At 34.1% G+C, this 17,607-nt stretch overlaps 1 protein-coding gene and 1 long non-coding RNA gene across 2 annotated transcripts in view; one reads left to right on the forward strand and one right to left on the reverse strand.

Annotated features, from left to right (window-relative positions):
* cdh22 (cadherin 22) overlaps positions 1 to 17,607 on the forward strand; it is a 210,643-nt gene that overhangs the window by 52,244 nt on the left and 140,792 nt on the right. The window lies entirely within an intron of this gene.
* LOC107666159 (uncharacterized) overlaps positions 1 to 17,607 on the reverse strand; it is a 25,923-nt gene that overhangs the window by 7,863 nt on the left and 453 nt on the right. Inside the window, exon 2 of the long non-coding RNA XR_001631639.1 lies at positions 9,185 to 9,348. This is a non-coding gene — a long non-coding RNA (uncharacterized LOC107666159). The remainder of the gene's footprint in view (positions 1 to 9,184; positions 9,349 to 17,607) is intronic.

Raw genomic sequence — 17,607 nt, forward strand, 5'->3', positions numbered from 1 at the left:
CTCGCTGAGCAGCGTGTGTGTGTGTGTGTGTGTGTGTTCGGTATCTGTTCCAGTGGCTGATATATATTCCGAATGGTTAGCAGGTTGGGCGTGGCTGTTTTCAGAAGTGCTTTGTTAGTTAAATACCAGCTGGAACTAGATTTGCATTTCTTGTATGAAGCAGCAGCGTGAGCATGGCAGTAAAAGAAACGTTGAAGGTAAGTTGAGGCTTTCAGCTTTGAATCGTCACTGCAGACTCTTGACACATTCCATACAACTTGTGTGCAATATTCTTTTTAGGATGATTAATACAAATTTCCAGTGAAATCGATTTGACTTTATCTACCACTTCAAAAGCTAGTAAAGGACCGTTTGGGGTCAGTATGCTTTTTTTAATGTTTTTGAAAAACATATCTTATACAATATTTACAATACAATACAATGCAATATTTATTTGTAAAGCACATTTAAAAACAACCGAAGTTGACCAAAATGCTGTACAGAATAGAATAAAAAAACTCAGAAATAAGAAGAATAAAACAAGACTATCAAATTTAAAACACAACAAAAACAAAACAACAATTGAACCAATGATCAAGGGGTATTGAAAGCTAGATAGAATAAATATGTCTTTAGAGCAGACTTAATAGCAGAAATAGAGGGGCTAATCTAATATGAAGAGGTAGACTGTTCCAGAGTTTCGGACCTGCAGTTGCTAAAGTGCGATCACCTCGTTTTTTAAGTCTAGATCTAGGCACGATGAGTAGACAGAGATCACTGGATCTCAATGTTCTAGAAAAGACTGAGGGGCCAAATTATTGAGGGCTTTATACACAAGTAAAATTATTTTAAAATCAATTCTATATTTAATGGGTAACCAGTGCAGTGCAGATAAAATAGAAGTTACTGGCTCATACTTGCGGGTGCCAGAGAGTAGTCTAGCAGCTGCATTTTCAACTAGCTGTAGACGGGAGAGTTATGCTCACCAGGACTAGATTTATTTGATAAAAAATACAGTAAAAACACTAATATTGTGAAATATTTTTACAATTTCAAATAAGTGTTTTCTATTTGGTTATATTGTAAAATCTAATTTATTCCTTTTTATCAAAGCTGAATTTTCTGCATCATTACTCCAGTCTTCAGTGTCACAAGATCCTTCAGAAATCGTTTTTCCTTCAGAAGTCTCTTCTGCTCACCAAGGCTGCATGCATGCATTTATTTGATCAAAAATACACTAAAAACAGTCAAATATATTATGATTTAGAATAACCGTTTATTATGTGAATATATGGTAAATTGTACTTTATTTCTGTGATCAAAGCTGAATTTTCCGCATCATTTAGTGTCACATGATTCTTCAGAAATCTATGCTAATTTGCAGCTCAAGAAACATTTCTGATTATTAACAATGTTGAAAACAGTTGAGCTGCTTTTTTATTTTGCATTTTATTTTTTCAGGATTCTTTGATGAATAGAAAGTTCAGAAGTAGGGATGGACATTTTTGGCCATTTTTGTTGCACATCCCTAAAGAACAGCATTTATTTGAAATATCATCTTTTGTAACATGTTTTTACTGTCATTTTGAGCAATTCATTACGTTCTTGCTGAATAAAAGTTTTAATTTCTTCTTACTAACGCCAAATCTTTGAACAGTACAGTATGTTATTAAAAAGTTAAATAAATTAAACTGAATGAAACATGGCCTTAATGCGGATTACAATGAGTACATATAGTATTCGGTTTTTAAAATAATTAAGCTACAATTACTCATAAAGAACACTGAAATAGCCTACATAAAAAGCAGTAAGTTATTGTTTGATTTTCCTGTCAGTATTTTTCTTTTGATTAATTAGATTTCAGATTGAGCAGATTAGTTGGTATTTAGTGTGTTCATGTAGTATGCTGGTCTCTTTCTGCATGTAAAGGAAAGCGATTCATGATCAGGCGGTGTATATATTCAGGGCCTATTTTTGTAAGTGCTTTGTCAGGACAAAGTTAGCGTGATTAGGCCGTAGTTAAAGCATAATTAAAAGCGCTTAAACAGAGGCAGAACGGTCCCGGAGGAGGCGGAGAGGACCTCAGGGGGAACAGCCAGATAGTGATTAAATGAAGTCTGTGGGTTATCGAATCCGCCGGGTGAACAATGCGATACAGCTTCGCTCCTCGTCTGCCTCTCTCTCGCTCTTTGCTTGGCTCTGACAGCAAAATATATGTAATGACTGTTTTTTTAACCCACTTTAGTTCCCCCCGACTCTCTTCAAAAGACTGACATGGGTGCGCGAGGAGATTTCTGTCATTTATCAGCACAAGGGAGCGAGCGAGAGAGGCCGGCCTGCCATTTTCTCTCTGTTCCATTAACAAATTACCTCCCCTCCCTATGCTGCGATTAGATGTACATCCCGAAAATTAATTTGCCTCTTAGTAAGAAAACAATTAAGTAGACTCTATTGTGAGACCCTGAATGTGTGTGCGCGCGGGTGTGTTTTCCAGGGCCTAAGAGGATGAGGAATAGGAGTGAGTCACTCTGGAGTCTGATGAATGTAGGATGTGTTCGTTTGTGAAGGAAGTAAGAAGAATGGCCGTCCGCACGGATAACGCATGTAGTGCATGTGAATGATCTTATATAACAGAGCGCGAGACCAGAGCCATGCTCATTTCACAGCTAATTAGGCCCATTTTGTTACATATGTATGAAAATGTAGATGCATTGTTCTTGTGTCGTGTTAACGCTTGTGCTAACTGAGCTAATAGCCAGGTTTCGTTTTATTTTTGGCTCTGAAATGGGATTCAGAAGAATTACTTAAACAGTGTTGAGTTACTTTCAAACGTCACTTTTACAAATTTCATGCCACTCATGTTTTATATAATCAACTGATTGAAGCGTTGAATCAGATGATCGAATTGATGAATCAGATGGTTGAATCTGTGAATCAGATAATTGAATTTGTGAATCAAATGATTGAATCGATTACTCAAATGAGCAAATCAGTGAATCAAATTTCAAGAATTGCTTGAAAGTCAAATGATTGAATGGATGAATCAGATGATAGAATCAGTGAGTCAAATCACTGAAGCAATGAATCAAATGCTTGAATTGGTTGTATCAAATGGTTTGTGTGCAAATTATTTGGTTAAATTAATCAAACTTTGTAAGAGAGAAGATTTGTTTCAGCATATATGACAATATTTTTCAATGCAGGGTTGCTCTAATTAACTGAATCTGAAACTAAAACAAACAAACATAAATAAATAAATAAATAAATAATAAACTCATTTTTATTGCTTGAAATAAAATAAATGTTAAATAAAATAAAATATGAAAAAAAAATATATTTTTTAATTTGATGTCAGCTAGTTGAGAGGTAACATTTCTCATTTTAATTTAGTTTTCATTTTCAACTTGAGGTACTAAAATGACTAAAATTAAATTAAATAAAAATAAAACCTATAAAATAAAATAAAATGAAAATGGTTAATATGAAAATAAGTGCTAATTTAAAATACCAGTAAAAACTATGAAATCATCCGAATGATACTAAACACTAGTAATATGTAAGTTTGTTTTGGTGTAAATTTGACTCCATAATAAACAAAATACAGCAATAGTTTTTGTCATGCTGCAGAAAAACGTAGTGAAGCATTGCTACTTTGAATGAGTTACTCCCTGATTAGTGAAATAGCTGATTCAGTGATGATCAAATAATGTAGAAGAGCTGTACTTTCTGTATTTCAAACAGCTAATTTAGGTTTCTGGATGGCAGTGTTAAAAGTCTTCAGATCGTGGTTGTTCATTAGCATCCTGCAGGGTTTGGTTGGGGAATTGCGCTGTGTGAATTACATGTAGGACAGATTTTGTGAGTGAATTTGTGCCATCACTTTGTTTGCATTATTCCTTTAGTGAATCGGGTGGTAAAACAACACGCACGGCTCGTGCAAATAACCGACGGGCTGAGTTCCCCTCAAGTGGGCAGCTGCTGTTCAGAGGTGCATCGTGGGGGAAGGACACACTGAGAAGATTATGCTCCGAAATCCCATCGCTGGTGCCAAATGAAGTCAAGGGTTTGCCACACAGCAAAAATTACAGACTTTAGACGCGGCCCATCCAGCGCTCGCAGGCGATGTATGTGTTCATTTGCTTTCACCATCTGTCAGTTTGTTGTAATTGATGGAGCATCGTAATCTGATGCACGGAAACACTGAGGTATTTATCTAATGTTTATTAATTTGTGTTCAGCTAATGTAACATAATCAGATGGTTTAGGACGGCACGTACATGATGAGGAAAGTATGTTAATGTGACCAGATATTAGGGTTAAGCTTCTGGCTGGGTTTAAGAGCTTAAACAACATTATTATCATTAATCTTTGCGTTTAATAGTAGTTAATGGTTAGGAATTGATTGCAAGGGTTTCTTTGATTGAAAATGTTGCTCCAGGACCAACAAAAGATGTTGAACTGCTTGTGATTTTAGTAAATAGTCTAAGTTACATGGTCATACAGTTGATCTGATTGTGCTTTATCCTTGATCTGATTCATAGAACAAGTTTGTCAATTTTCAGTCAGATTTGAAACTTTCCATGCATTTTTTTGCTTCATTTATAGATGTCGAGCTGTTGGATAGACGTTGCATTTAGTATCTGCAATCGACTAAATTTATTTGAGTGGAAAGCTATGCATGCAAACTTCTAGTCACCCAAACATATAGTTTAGTGATCCATGTGCTTCCATGCAATATGCGTAAAGCGGACTTCTGATTCATTTAAAAGAAATAAGCTGGAATTTACTTGTCAGTTTAATCTTTAATTACTGTTAATTGATTAAGAAAATAAAATGCATTCTTAAGTATCTACAAAGACAGTTTAGAAGCATAACAAATAGCACTAAATTGTCTTTAAAATGGTTCAGAATGTCTGAATGCAGTTATTTTATATGGTAATCATGTCTCACTATTAATTAAAAGCAGATCTAATCACACAAACTAACAAAATAAAGTGTTTTTTTTTTCTCAGGGTTTTTCCCTATACTTTCTACACTTATGTGCTTCTTCTATATACAGTACTTCCTCTCACGCATGTGATTATAGTGAACATGGCATATAAAACTTGCTCATTTTAGACTTTATATGCAAATTTTGGGTAGAAATTAAATATCATAACTATCATGTTATTAAGACATTATTGAGAGATACAGAGTGACAACTGATATTTATATGCATTTTATGAAAGTAGTCTGCTGTACTGTTATAAAGACCTCATTTATCATCAAAATGTCATCTTTTTGGGCATATAAATAACAAAATCTACACCAAATTACATCTTTTTGCTGTATGTTTGCAATTGCTTGTTTTGGGCTTGATATGCACATTGCCTGCAAGTTTTTTTAAATTTTTTTTATTTTATAGTCATTGTGCAGTGGACTTGAAAAACGTAGTATTGTAGTCGTCTGTTCATTCCCTGTTTCTGTATTCCGCACATGTACGTCTATGCTCTATAGAATTAGAATGCTGTCAAAGTCTATTAACTCACATGTAATTGTACCTTTAGGCCTCAAGAAATACCTTTTACATTAATGGGTGCTTTCGTCCACACAGCATTCTCTTTCTTGTACTGTGGAGCCCACAGGCACCGCTATTTTTACCAAAGTTTCAGCGGTGTGTGTTATTGTTTGTATAAGTTTAATTATATAATGATTTTCTCATTTATTGACTTATCACTGATTCACTTATTCAAATGTAGCATTAAAGAGTGAATTAAAGGAAGCAAGATTTGTTCCCGTGCACCACAGTGTCAGAGAGAGTCTATGAAAACTCATTTAATTTGATGCCAAAAGTAATTAAACACTTAAATCACACTTAAAATGCCTGAATGTCATTGCATTTGATGATTAAATATCATATCAAGTGTCATTTCTAGTAAAGAAGACGCTTTTCAGTCAAAAAAAGAACAAGATCACCAGATGATTGATGACATTGAGCAACAATGTTGAAGAAAAGCAAAGTTAGTGTAGATAAAAGATCCTGCAGGTTTTGTTAGATATTTTGTTATCTAATTCAATAACTTTCAGACATTTTTAAGTGTGCGATGATTAAATATCATATCAAGTGTCATTTCTAGTAAAGAAGATGCTTTTCAGTCAAAAAAGAACAAGATCACCAGATGATTGATGACATTGAGCAAAAATGTTGAAGAAAAGCAAAGTTAGTGTAGATAAAAGATCCTGCAGCTTTTGTTAGATATTTTGTTATCTAATTCAATAACTTTCAGACATTTTTAAGTGTGTATCAAGTGTCCGAATGCATTTAGGGCTGCTGTACTTCATATGATGAACATTTGTAAGCAAGGGACTATGTTGGTAAACTCAAGTTCAGCATGGAGGCTAAGTGGCTTTTACTTTGATACTCAGAGAGAGTCTTTGGTGTCTTACGTGTTGTGGTTGCTGATTTAAGTCTTTTCACATCAGCAATGGAATCTACCACTATAATTACACCATCTAAAGCTTTTTGACAAGATGCCCAGAAATAAAAATCTGCACAGTGCAATAAAACAAGAGCTGCACAGTAGTTTCCCGTTCCAGCGTGATTTTAAAGGAGGAGTCCTGACAGCTGAAGGACCCCGGTACGCTGCACTCGGGAATCCTGTCGCAGGACTAACTGGGGCAGAATGCTGGTAAAGTGGTTTTGAAAAACCGACGCTCAGTGCCTGTCGCACTAAAAAACAATGCTGAGGTTTTGGATTAGATCTTAGATGTATAACACAGTGGCTTGCAGTATTTTGCATCAAATAAGTTAGATTACCTACCAGATGCTATGCATGGTGAAAAGATGCAATATTGTTTTTCCTTATGAAGGAAAGGTTAGTGGTTACAAACCTGTTTTTTTTTTTTTTTGCCATGTATTATGTTAAACGAATAGTTCACCTAAAAAAGAAAATTTGCATAGAACGTCCTCACCCTCAGGTCATCCAAGATGTAGATGAGTTTGTTTCTTCATCGGATTCGGAGAAATTGAGCATTGCATTACTTGCTTGGTTCCCACTGCAGTGAATGGGTGCCGTCCGAATGAAAGTCTAAAAAGCTGATAAAAACATCAAAATTAATCAAAAGTAATCCACTTTGTTTCTTCATCGAATTCGGAGAAATGTAGCATTCCATCACTTGCTCACCAATGGATCCTCTGCAGTGAATGTGTGCCATCAGAATGTGATGGATTTGGATTTGTTTCTTACAAACACACAGCTTTTGTCTTCACAGGATGTTAACTGATGGACTGGAGTGGTGTGGATTACTTGTGGATTATTGTGATGTTTTTATCAGCTGTTTGGACTCTCATTCTGACGGCACCCATTCACTGCAGAGCATCCATTGATGAGCAAGTGATGCAATGCTACATTTCTCCAAATCTGATGAAGAAACAAACTCATCTGCATCTTGGATGACCTGAGGGTGAAGACATTTTCAGAAATGTTGAATTTTTCTCTCTCATTCTTACGACACCCATTTACTGCACTCATTACTACTCTGTACACTAAAAGTGCTAGTTTCTTAAAATGCCATTACATTATCCATAGACTGACAACACTGTTTAGACGATTTATCTGTAAATGTGTATGTATGGTACATTATCTACTTCATGAGGAAAATGAAGTATAGAATCTGCAACAATACTGCAGTTGCTCTCAGAGCGTATGAGAGTCACACTCGTGCTGATGTGCTTGAGTTAGAGGGCGTGCAAAACAAAGTATTTAGGTGAGGAAAAATAAGTGACAAGGCCTCTGCTGCACACTCAACTGACATCTTTAAAACATCAAGGCGATCTATAGAGGTTTTCACCTTGCGGTGTCTTTTTACTGAGACAGACATCTGAATGCAGTCATGAACACAAGCAAACTCCTACACTGGTTCCTCTACAAACACAAACTCAGTCTGCTGCTTCTGCTGCCCCCTTTATGAATCTGTCAATGTGGAAGCTTTTGTATTGTTAATTCTTTTGGTCCAAACCTGAATGCTGTTTTTCAGTGGAACACAAAAGAATAATTGAATGAATGAACACTATGGAAATATAATAAAAGTAACATGACTTGTTGACGATATAAAAGTCATATGTTAGTATACTTTTATGGTATAATATTAATATGGTCTACTGTTACGGTACTTTCTTGATGTTTTTCACATTCTTGAAGCTTAAAAGATTTGGCTACTTTAAAATGCCACAATAAAATTTACTTTAAAATTCCTTGTTTTCTAGTAAAAATATTCTAAATGTCAATAAATAAATAAATAAATAAATAAATAAAGCAATGAATGAATAGATAGATAGATAGATAGATAGATAGATAAGTACATAAAAAAAAATATTTCTTTGTTTTTTTTGCATAGAGATTAATCTAAAAATGTTTGTTTCATTTAAATTCATTAATTAATATAAAATAAATGTTATTTATTTATTTATTTATTTATACATTTATTTATTTTAAATTTATGTTGAAAATGTACCAAAAAATAGCACACTGTTATACTGTTGTATGGTTAGTTTTTGGATCATTATAGGAACATTTTGACTGAATCCCAGCTGGCATTAACCACAAGACTCAGTTATCTGTTCTTACAGTATGTGCGATTAGGATTAGTCTGTCCCAAATCTCAGTATGCTGAAGGTGTCTGGACTAGTGGATTTTTGAGGTACAAATCCATGCTTTTTGGTTTACTTTGAGCAATTACCCAAAACCCTATGCACTACAGAAGAGGAGTACAGTAGTTTGTGATGGTTATAATAAAAGTGGTTGCATGTACAGCAAATGCAATTTTATGATGTCCCAAAACCGACGTACTTGCACTTTCCCATCAGAGTGAAGTATGCATGTTTAATGCATAGTAAAAATGCATGATTTCGGGATGTGGATCACATTCATATTCATCATATTTTCCATTGAATCGGTCATGATGTAATATCTGGCTCTAGAAGCCGCTCTGCTCTAGAGTATTGATTTTCTAACACATTCACGGCCTTTTGTTTTCTCTGGCTTTTCTGATATTGATGGCCAGCAGGCCGGGTCTATATTTCAAGAGGTTTCAAAGGGCCACACGAGACATGGCTGCGTAAACCAAACATTTTTGCAGGGCTTTTATTTACTAGGGTTTGGAGAGAAATACAGGCTTCCGATTTGGGAAAACCTCAAGGTGAAAGTAAGTTAGTCTTCATGATTACCTGCACTCTTTTATGAAGGCTGGAAAGCAGTGTTGCGGTGGAGTATTTCCCAGCCGGTTTCCTTTCAAGCCGGTTTGTCTTGGCCAGCTGTGGCTGAGAATTGCATTTCAGGCGACGGTAATTCTTGCAGGCACCTTTTCAGAGCGTTGAAATTTGCCAGAGATCTGGAGACAGCAAAGGGACTTTTAATGAACAGCTTTTATTGATCAGTGGACAAAACAGCTGTTAATTACAGGAGAGCAGATGTTTAATTGGCACTATGAAATAGGGCCGTCATGTGCCAGTCTAACAGCCAATGACAAATGCAGCCGTTTTGATGGAGGCCGAGTCGGTTTGGGAATTGGCTTGCCAGATTGCTAAAAATCGGTTTATTTTGTAATGCTAAATTTACATGATTGTATGGTTTGCAGTTTATTTTGTTCTGGTATCCACCAAAATCTTTGACCCATTTTTAGTTTGAGAAGCACTGAATTAGAGCATTCTTGGAAATTATGGAGCCTTCTAACACAATTATATAAAATTAATTAATAATTTCTTAACTTTCTTATATTCATTTAGGTTAATTAATGTTCATTTACTGAATATTGTAATAAAAAATAAATACACACACACACACACACACACACACACAATACAATACAATACAATACAATCTTAATCTGTATCTGCAATTTTGTCTTGTAAAAATATTATATATAGTCATAAAACAAGATAAATATACTGAATTTGAGAAGTAAATTTCAGAGAATGCATCTTTACATTTATTTTGTCATTGACATTTTTTTCTAATTCACATGTATACAAGTTTTAAATTGGGTATTAAAAAGTTATTTTTAGTTAAACAGTAAAAAATAAATATATCTTGTTTTAAAATAGTTTAGATAGTTTACTGGAAAACAAGACAAAAATGCTGCTTTTTTAATTATTGAAATTGACATGTAATTTCCATAATATTTAACAATGAATATTAATATCATCTAATATTTGTTTATGGCAATACCCGCAGTAAGATTTAATCTTACAAATATGTAAAGTAAATATATCTTGTTTTAAAGATTTTTAGATATTTTACTGGAAAACAAGACAAAAAACTGCTTGGATTTTTTTATTTTTTATTATTATTTTATTCACACACACACACACGCATGCACGCACACACACACACACACACACACACACACACACACACACACACACACACACACACACACAGTCTTATTTAGATATTTTACAGCTTTTATTTTAGCATTCATTCATTCATTCATTCATTCATTCAAAAATGATGTGTAATTTCTATAATATTTAACACTGAATAGTAATATTTAGTTTTATGGTAATATAGTACCCAGTATGCTTTGTGTATGATAGAAGTTATGAGTAATTCCTAATGAAATTATAGGGACAGCTATTTAATTTAATTTAATTGTTAAAATTTTAATCAGTTCTGCATCCAGTTTTCTGCTTCAATTCAAATTCAGCAACTGAACTGCATTTACAAGACCTGAATGGAGCACAACTCTCGTCTCCTGTTTCCCATGCCACTTCCTCATTCTCTCACTTCCTCTGGTCTTTCATGTGGGTTTTATGACGCATCTAAACGAAGGCACTGAACGCCGCTAACGAGCCGCAGGTCTGGCAGAACATCCCAACCCCAGCAGGGGTTCTGCGGCCACATCTGGAGCGGCGGCGCTGTGATTTACGCCATCCCGTCTTTGCCTTTAATTTGTGATTGTCATTCATCTGTCTGCGGAGCTGACTCAGTGGGGATGAGTCTGTCTCTCTTGCACAGACCTTGCTCTTTATTTACTTTTGATGCCTCACACTCGCAGACCGCAGCTGAGAGGTCGATACCAGTGATTAAATGTAATCAAAATGGCACTCCAACGCTGCGTCGGTTCCTCTCGGACATCTGTAAACTCACAGAGATCTTGATGGGAACGCAAAGACCGCTTGAAGCTGGAACTGCCGCTTGTATTAATCTCACACAAGATTGATGAGAACAGCCAATATGCGATGCGTCATAAAAATTCATATTCATCCCAAACTCGCCTGGTTTGTTGCATAACGGCACAAACCCTACTGAGTGTTAATGGCCCGGAAGAATATTGGTTTTTAGACTTTTGTGCAACGCGTCAAGCGTATTGTACATCACTGCGCTGAAATTTATATCAACAATAAAGAGGAGATGATAGAATCACTCTTGAGGAGATTTGTGCCGAGCGTCGACTCCAAATGGAGCAAACTTCTTTAGACTTGATGTGTGATGAAGCGTGATCGAGTCGTTTTACTGATTTATGTACGACGTAATCGTCTGTTATGTGTGATTTTGTGGATGTATTTATTTAGTGCTGTGTGATTTGATCTTATTACTGTGACAGCAGAAGGGTGAATCCATCAAAACTGATGCGGACGTGATTCGAGCACAATCAGATTCATGCTTTTATCATGTCTATGCAGGCTAAGAAGGAAACATCACTGTGGTTTTTCACATTGTGTGATTTACATTAGCATTCAAAAGTTTGTTTTGAAATTAAAACTTGTATTAATCAAGGACACATTTAAAGTAAAGGCATTCATAATATTACAAAAGATTCTATTTAAAATAAATGATGTTCTTTTCAACTCATATAAGAATCCTGAAAAATCAAATGCATTACGGTGTCCACAAAAAATGTGAAGCAGCACAACTGTTTTCAACATTGATAATAATCAGAAATGTTTCTTGAGCAGCAAATCGGCATATTAGAATGATTTCTGAAGATCATGTGACACTGAAGACTGGAGTAATGATGCTGAAAATACAGCTTTGATCACAGGAATAAATTACATTTTACAATACATTTACATAGAAAACAGATATTTTAAATGGTAATAATATTTCAACATTTTTGCTGTATTTTTTATCAAATAAATGCAACCTTGGTGAGCAGAACATTTTAAACAGTACTGTGTTTATTTGGCTATAAGTATTAGATTGTACTGTCAATTAATCCGCCTGTTATACTGTATGTGAAGTTAATCCCTCACAATAACATCCAAATATAACAAAGGTTAAGTGAAAACTAGACAAAAATCAAGCATATATTGTTGGTAGGGTTATTTGAGATACTATTATAGTTTGTAAAAGTTTTAAATTGTGTTTCTATTTTTCTATTTTCTGTTTTCATTTGAATTTTAGTTAAAGTTTTATTTGTTGTTGTGTTTTTTTAATAATTTTTATTAGTTTATATTTATTTGAATATGTCTATATAGTTTTATGGTTTATTTTTATTTCAGTTTTAGTTTAAGCTATTTTTAGTACATCAAGATTAAATGAAAATGAGAAGATAAAAGTTTTTTTAATATATTTTTTTATTTGAAGATTTTTTTTTTATTTAAAGTAACAAAAATAGTTTATAAGGTTTTAGTTTGAATTAATAACCATAATAACCCTGGTGTCCGATTTTGCGCACTTTGAGAGGTAAAGTTGGATCACTTTTTAGTAAACTTACACCATATTATTCTAATTACTTTTTCAAACAATACTTTTCTATTTATTTATTTGCTAACCAATGCAGCTGATATACAGTATTTATGTGTTTAAGGTGCACAATCATTGTTCTATAAACTCTGTATGTTTTGTTTTCTGTATGCTGTGCATGCAAATTAAAAACAAAATCTGTTAGAAAAATTACTGGATAGATTAGGCAAGGCAAGGAAAGGTTGATTAGAATAGTTGAAGGTAGATTAGATTAATATTCACATCTGTGTCAACATCAGTTTATTTGACCCATTGCCTTTTATTCACGACATTCCTGTCGTTGCATCACATCTGTTTGCTTACTGATAAAACGCATGTTGCATTATGTATTTTAGAGTAAACATCAATCAAACAAGCTGCTTCTGTATTATCCATCTTCCATAACATTCGCAGATAAGCGAGGCTTCAGTGATGCTCCGAAATGAGTTTAAAAACGTCCACCGAGACACTTGGTGCACAGAAGTATGTTGCTAGTGCTGCGTTTCCCTACATGCTACTTCATCAGAGTTTTTACTCGTTTGTAGCGCAGCACAGCAACAGTAATGCAGTCAAGACGGCGTTTGTCTAATGCTTTTGTCAATTACACGATTTCAGCTTGTTCTTCTGACTGCGCACTAATGAAAATAATCTGTCAAGCTTTCATCCGAAAGGTTAGATTTGGGACTAACCCGAGGTGCTGTGGCTAAAATGATCTCAATTCTTCATTCTGCATTAGTATCTAATCTGAGCGAGGCCTCATTAGCCGCCTTGTGTTTACCCGCACGTTTCCAGAGGAATCAGAGGACATTAGGAGAGACGGTCCCTGTGCTAAGAGTAATTACCAGGCCTATAACACACACCTGTAATTCCTGTTGTCTGCTGCCAAGTGCTGCGTTGTGTATTCACATCACATCTCCTACACTCTGCCAGACTCGCCGTCGCAGCAGAAATATGCCAGGACTAAACTAGATCTGTTTAAAGTGCACCAGGACTAACGCCTGCGGCATTCGCCTCGGGGATCGTTTTAGAAGATACCAGACTTTCTTCGGTGGCGCTTTTCATGATCAGGGGACAGAACAGGATCTGTTTTTCTTCTCAATCAGAGCAAGGACGTGCATAACCTTCAGAAAATATCTGGAGGTCAGGCTGAATACTGGATGAACAGTTTTATTTTGCATTTATGTTATAAGAAGCTTTGCAGCCTCAGGTTTTCTAAACCTCTTACCTTTTTTCGTGAGATTGTGAGATTTTAATTTGTAACAGCAAACGTTAGAGAAAATTTTGAGAAACAAAATTCAGCAAATGAGTTCATTGTTCTATAAACATAATGTGTCTTGTTTGTTTGTTTATTTGTTGTGCATGAGAATTAAAAACAGAAACCCATTGCTTTTTATTCATTACAAGCATTTATGTTGCAATGTTTTTTGTGACACTGTAACCTACATTTTGGACATGCTTGAATACATTTGAAAACCCTGAATTGTGATATTTTTTTAATTGCTAGAATAGTTAACGGTTACTGATTGAGCCTAAACAACAACAACAACAAAACAGTTAATTTAGGCTCAGTTTAGGTCATTTACGCTAGTGTGGCTCCATATGTTGGGTGTACAGAAATTTGTTTTAATTTTAACAATTTTTCGTTCTTTCTTGTGATATTTTTGTTTCTAGAAATTGCTAAATCTTCTCATTTAGGCTCGCTTCTTTCACTGAAAAATATAAGGACACAGTTTAAGTAATTACTAGTTAGGGCTATGAAAGAACCTGATTATTAGATGACAATTAAATGTTTAGAGAAAGGCATGTATTATTTTAGGTCATGTTAATTGGACCTGCAGTAATGTGGCAGGTAAAACACGTTAAAAGCAGCATCTGTGGCAAACAGAAAACCACTTAGACTCTCACCTGAAACACAGCAGAAATGTGAAGTTGGTGTTTTTGTGAGAGTGAATTCTTCTTTAAAGCATGTGCGGTGTTTGATCTGTGAGGTCTGGATCTACTGTAGGTGGATGAACTAAAGTACGTGTCATTCCTGAGGGTAGATTTTCTGGATTTAAAAAGCTGGGCTTTTGTATTCGTTTGCATGTTATGCAAAAGTTGCCGTGTTCTGGTTTTACATAATCATGACATGAATTCAGATATAGACAAGGTCAGTAAGCAGCTATCATACTAAAGTCAGTGTGTGTTTTAAGTTTATAGGTGCATTTTTGACTTGTTTCATTTGACATTTAAAAGTACATTATGCCACAAATATTGTAAACAGAACTCAAAGCTATTGTTAATGGGAGAGGGAAAAAAGATAAGTTGTCAGTATTTTTTTTTTCTCCCTGTTGTTGCAATCCAGTATTTTCCAGGGGCCTGTACCATGATAGTGGCTGAACAAACTCAGGGTTACATGATTCGTTTTGAATTCACAAAACCAAACCAATCCAATCTGGCTTTGTTGGTAGTACCATGATGCTGACCATCAACGTTCTCTGTCAACTCAGGCTTTGATCCTGAGTTAATGAAGCGTGTGCACTTGAAAGCGTGATATCAGTAATGAACAGTTTAACTGTGATTCACTTCTCGCAGTTCACTGCCATAGATTAAAATATTGAAAAATATTAATTTAAATACATTTACACAGCAAGGTGGAAAGAGCTGTCAGTGAAAGAGGACAACTAAAAGAAAACATCTTGCCATATCAGTGCAAGTGAAACTTGTGAAGTTATTTTATATAGTTGATAATATACTGTATATATAGGTATAAAGATACTCAAAAATCTAAACTCAAATGTAGTCATGTTTAAAGCTTTATCCATTAATTCTAAAGCTTATTTGTATTCTATTATCTGTATACATTTATATTAATTTAAAATAAAAGATTAATCATTATTATTTTAATATGGCTTCTGTAATGGATTAAGGCTATAATAAATATATAAATCATATAATTATAATAAATAATCATCACTAAATGCCAGATGATTTTATCTTTAAAAATGTTTTACTATGTGGTGCCCTTTAATTTGGAGCAAGAGAAACTGGGGGAGTGGTTTTATTGCATCAGAGATGTGTCACTTTTCTTGAAGCTGATTGGTCAAATTTCAGTTTGCGATCTCTAAACTAGAACATAACCTGCCTCGCAGCAGGTTAGCTGTGGAGCTAAGTTACTATGGCGATGAACACTGCTAAAAGCCAAGCCACATTCATGGTACCTAAAACCCAGGATTGGTGAAAACTAAACTGAAACTTACTTGGCTAGCCAGCTAATCCGGCTTCATGGTACAGGCCCCAGGTTTCTCGTTGACAGCAGCATTAACCAAAGTTGCCTGGCAACATTGCTCAAAAAGTTACCCAAAAAAAAAAAAAACAAAACAAAACGTAAAAAGGTAATGCCAGGTTTCTTGTTTAATCACCATTCTAATTGTTTTGCAGTTCTGACCTTTTCAGAATTCAAAATTTGAGATGGAAATACAGAATTTTGAGAAAAAAATTATAATTGCGAGTTTATATCTTTATTTTTTTTCTTAAAATTGTGACTTTTTAAGAATTGTGATTTTTTTTTCTAATTGCAAGTTCAAACGTATTTTTTTTCTCAGAATTGTAAGTTATATATATCTCTCTCTCTCTCATCTCTCACACAAATTCGAGAGAAAAAAAAAAATCTCACAATTCTGGATTTTCTCAGAATTTCAACTTTTTTTCTCAGGTTTGTGAGTTTATGTATTACAATTCTTTCTTTCTTTCTTTCTTTCTTTCTTTCTTTCTTTCTTTCTTTCTTTCTTTCTTTCTTTCTTTCTTTCTTTCTTTCTTTCTTTCTTTCTTTCTTTCTTTCTTTCTTTCTTTCTTTCTTTCTTTCTTTCTTTCTTTCTTTCTTTCTTTCTTTCTTTCTTTCTTTCTTTCTTTCTTTCTTTCTTTCTTTCTTTCTTTCTTTCTTTCTTTCTTTCTTTCTTTCTTTCTTTCTTTCTTTCTTTCTCATAATTATGACATGATTTTGCTCAGAATTAAATTTCACAGTTAACTTTATTATTATTATTATTATTATTATTATTATTATTATTATTATTATTATTATTATTTATTCTGTTGTGGAAACAGGCTTCCATACAAATTTGAGAAACATTCTGACAAATGATAGATCTAGGGCTGGGTTTTGAAACTAATTTCACGATTTAATTCGATTCTAGTTCACAAGCTTGCGATTCAATTCTATTCCCAATTTGATTTGATTCGATTCAATATCAATTATTTTGGATATATATTTTAGTTACACATGCCAAATTTTCTCATGGAAAAAAAAAAATCTTAACTAATGCTGTAAAATATACATGATAGTCAGGTGGTAGCCTAGGCTACTACATTACTATACATTTAGTCATTTAGCAGACACTTTTATCCAAAGCGACTTACAAATGAGCACAATGGAAACAGATAGAATAGAAAAAGAATAGAGCAAGCTCGTGTTAGAGGTCTTTTTTGCTTTTGTTAATTGTATAATAAATGAAAAGAAAACAGATAGAATACAAAAAGATTAGAGAGTCATTCCACCAGGAGGGAACATTAATACTGCAATATTAATATTAATACTGCAATATTATAATAACTATAATATTGAAGGTTAAAACTGACAAATTTTTTAGGCTACACAACTGCTTAAATTACACTTAATGAGGTTTTTATAATAAAAGTCACAATTACATAATATTTTTACTTCAATTCGTTTTTTTAATATAAACATTTAAATGGTGGCTGTCATAAAAAATATATAAATTAAACATTGAAGAACAGTAAAAATTATAATTAATATATGATATGGTGCATATATTTAGCAAAATGCCCCTCTTTACAGTTTATTTTTCTATCCGACTAATGAGTTTATGGTCACCGAATATGTTTTTCTGAGGTAAATGTGACGTTACGTGACATTGTTTACAAGCCG

Source organism: Sinocyclocheilus anshuiensis, unplaced genomic scaffold (assembly GCF_001515605.1).
Source record: "Sinocyclocheilus anshuiensis isolate Anshui unplaced genomic scaffold, SAMN03320099.WGS_v1.1 scaffold447, whole genome shotgun sequence".
Taxonomy (NCBI): Eukaryota; Metazoa; Chordata; class Actinopteri; order Cypriniformes; family Cyprinidae; genus Sinocyclocheilus; species Sinocyclocheilus anshuiensis.